Consider the following 3,855-nt stretch of genomic DNA (forward strand, 5'->3'; position numbering starts at 1 on the left):
GTGTGTGTGTGTGTGTGTTTGTGTTTTAAAGAATAATTTCTCTATAAACGTTGGTGATGATATGGTATCATTAAAGAATTGCTCACTAGATGGCAGAGTGCTAACGCACAAATGCTGAAGCTCAGGCTTTGGAGAAAGGATCCACAATTTCTCCAGATCTCCCGTGCTCATTGAAATACCAGAAAAAAACACATTGAAAAGTGTACAGGTAAATAATACTGGATGTATTTATTTAGAAGTCTTACGTATATCTTGTTGAAATTTAAACATTAATACTTTTACATTTACTTTTATTTCATTATTTTATTATTAAACAATAAAATCCTTGATTTTCTTCAGCGTGTACTGATACCAAATTGTGATTATAGGTCAAATGTTAGTTTTGCACATATTTGTAAACGTGATTTTAAATGACCGTTCTTCACTACTCTTTTCTGATTATCTCCGCAGCACACAGCATCTCACCAGCTACCAGCGAGGAGCCATTTTATTTCCGGTAATTCTTCTGCCTAACTTTCTGATTCCCCTTGTGACCTTTGTATTGGGCTTTACTAGTAGACCTACATATTAGTACCTAAGGTACAAACGTGTAGGCTACCTTTTGAAAAGGTAACATTTTTTTTCATGAGAGTACTGTAACTCTGAAAAAAAGGTACCTTTTCAAATTATGACTGTCAAATTAAGACTGTAAGTGTGCCTTAAATTAAGAATATCATAATTATGTCGTCTTAAGTCCTATTAGACTCATTTAGGGGCTAATAAAATGACTGCGGTAGGTTGTAGACTCTTTCGAGGTGTTGTTGAGCAGGAGACGGACAGGTAAATGATGGCCGCTGAGTCAGAGGAGATTTCACTATTCACTGAGAGATGTCCGCAGCAATGCCAGCCTGAGTTTACTAGGATTTCAAAACAGTCAGTGCTGCAACATGAGCACATATATATTATGACATACTTTCTGAAAACTAGCCTAACTCTTCTTCTGTTAGATGATAGACCTTTGTCATGGATGTGCCACATGTATTTTTTGAGAGGAATGAAAACGAGTCTGTGAGGAATAAGTGCAACTCGTTCAGTTCAGGAGATTGTTCTGCTGTTTAACAACATACTGATTGTTCAGCTGATGATAAAAATAAAAAGAAGAAAACTCTATTTTGAAAGTTTTAAGTTGTGGGAAATGACTTGGGTCTATTAAAAGTCTCACTTAGTTGTGACTAGACGTGGAGCAGCATAAGCAGACCAATTCATGCAAAGTAATATCATTATGAATGGTCTGTCTGCAAATATAACCGTTTTATGATGCATTCTTAAATAATCCTTTTGCAGTAAAACCTCTCTGCATTGCTGTTCTATATTCCATACCATTGAGAAATCCAATACCAGTAAAGGTTTGTGTGCTGTATCATGCAAGGTCAGGAGGGAGAATGTGTTCAAAGCAGAGTGAGACGTGCAGTCAGTGCATCTGTCCTTGCATGTCACAGGATCAGGGTACACTGCTGACCTGCAGCTATCTAAGGCCACGACCGTGATGAGCACCCTGAGTCTACCCCAGGACAAGCCCAAAATAAGATCAAATGTTGGCCACGGATAGAGATTATGAACCCTAGGGACTGTGTAAAGACACCTAGCATGCTAGCTGAGCTGTGTGTGAGAGAAGATTCTGAGGTGCTGTACCTGCAAACATATTACTTCATGTGTATGCAAAAACACATCTTAGTTGGAAATGCATAAAACATCTGAAATCAGTGTTTAAGTGTTTTTCTTATGTCACCTTAAAGGCAAGCATTAGAATGACAGATTTATATGCTTCAAAATCTGTTTTTTATTTATCTTGAAATGAATGGAAAGCATGCACACAAAATATTATTATATGACCTCTAAATTCATTAAATAAGGTCGCTAAATTATCATGATCAAAACATGAATCAAAACGTTCATCTTTGGAACACAAATTAAGATATTTTTGATGAGATCCAAGAGCTTTCTGACCCTGCATAGACAGCAATGCAACTGAAATGTTCCCAGGCCCAGAAAGGTAGCAAGGACATGTGACATCAGTGGTTCAACTGTACTTTTATGAAGTTACGAGAATACTTTTTGCGCACAAAGAAAACAAAAATAACAACTCATTCAACAATTATTCTCCTCTTCATCCTGTCTGCCGCCATTATGGAGAGTATCACGACACACGTGCGTGCTTTCCTCTGCATGTAAACAACACATGCACGTGCTTTAACGATGTCCTTACTACGTTTCTGGGTCTGGGAACATTTCATTTGCATTGCTGTCTATGCAGGGTCAGAAAGCTCTTGGATTTCATATAAAATATCTTAATTTGTGCTTCAAAGATGAATGAAGGTCTTACGGGCTTGGAATGACATGAGGGTGAGTAATTAATGACAGAATTTTCATTTTTGGGTCAACTATCCCTTTAAGACCTTTTAGTGTAATTCTAAAAATGTTGCCCTTCAGGTTCTGGTACACATTTCTTTTTGTTGTGGAACCTTTAATGATTTTTTTTTAAGTAAACTTAAAAATAACTTGTTAGTAATATTTTAAGATGAAGCAACTTGAAGAATAGATGATAAAGTAAACCCATGTTAAAATATGAGTGTTGAGAAATGTTTATTTGTGCATCTCTCAATCATCATTGTATTGCATTGCATTATGTTTTGCCCCAAAGGAAAAAAACACAGAGTAAGATGATATTTAAGTTAACTGCTTGGTTTTATGAACACTGCTAAGAAAAATTATTGGGAGATGTAAAGTGACGGCTGATATTTATATGCATTTTTTTGTCTACTATATTGTTATAAAGATCTTATTGATTACAAGCTGTCAGAATTTTATCTTACTTTTTGATCGAATATCATGAATTGCAAATTACATATTTGTTTTCTCAGTATGGGCCTCTGAATAAAACTGAAGTGTTTTTTTTTTTCTCCGAGTATGAGCTCCATATTTTCCTTTGTCATATGAGCCATAAAAGCTTGATGTGTCAGGATACGCAACAAAGAACACATATGCAAATTTTATATATTTATAAGACTTTGTCTAAATGTTTAACTGGTGCTCTTCGGTCACTGTTTTGAATTTTTAAAAATCACAGCTTCATTGGAATGGTACGAAACTTGGTGACTTTTATGGCATTTGGACTGTGAACACACACAAAAAACTGAGGGCATGATTCGAGCGGACTGTTCGAGTGGTTGTAAAAAAAAATAGTCACACTTGTGGAATTTTTGTGTGTACAATCTACAAATCTGACACAATGCAGAAAAAAAGTACACAGCAATGACAGGGTGAACTCTTAAAACATCAAGAGTGCAAAACCAACACATCCACTCACGCACGCGCACACACACACACGCGTACACACACACTTATACACACACAAACCTATGAACTGGTGTGACCGTAACACAGCAAATATGTAAAATAAAAGCAATAATTCAACTACAATGCAGTAAAAAAGTTAACAGCAAGAAAGGGGTTACACTATAAAACATCAAGAGTGCAAAACAGACACACTCACTCAAACACACAGTCACTTACAAACACTCACAGAGACACACAAACATACACAATTATACACACTCAAATTAATTGGTATGGCTATAACCATATAGCCAGAAACGAGTCAGAAAACTGAAATAAGAGGTTGAAATCAGATCAAACCCAAAAGGATTAAGCTCTGATAAAACATTTCTGTTCATTTTTGTTACATTTTTATAGAATTGTGTTTTGTGTAACAAAATGCTTTCTCTGTGTTCAGGTTTGACTAGTAATAATAATTCAAAAACTGACACTTCAAATCAACATTTCAAACCAAAAAAAAAATCTAAACCTTTACAAAAA

Source organism: Sinocyclocheilus rhinocerous, unplaced genomic scaffold (assembly GCF_001515625.1).
Source record: "Sinocyclocheilus rhinocerous isolate Xijiao unplaced genomic scaffold, SAMN03320098_v1.1 scaffold2849, whole genome shotgun sequence".
NCBI classification, from domain to species: Eukaryota; Metazoa; Chordata; class Actinopteri; order Cypriniformes; family Cyprinidae; genus Sinocyclocheilus; species Sinocyclocheilus rhinocerous.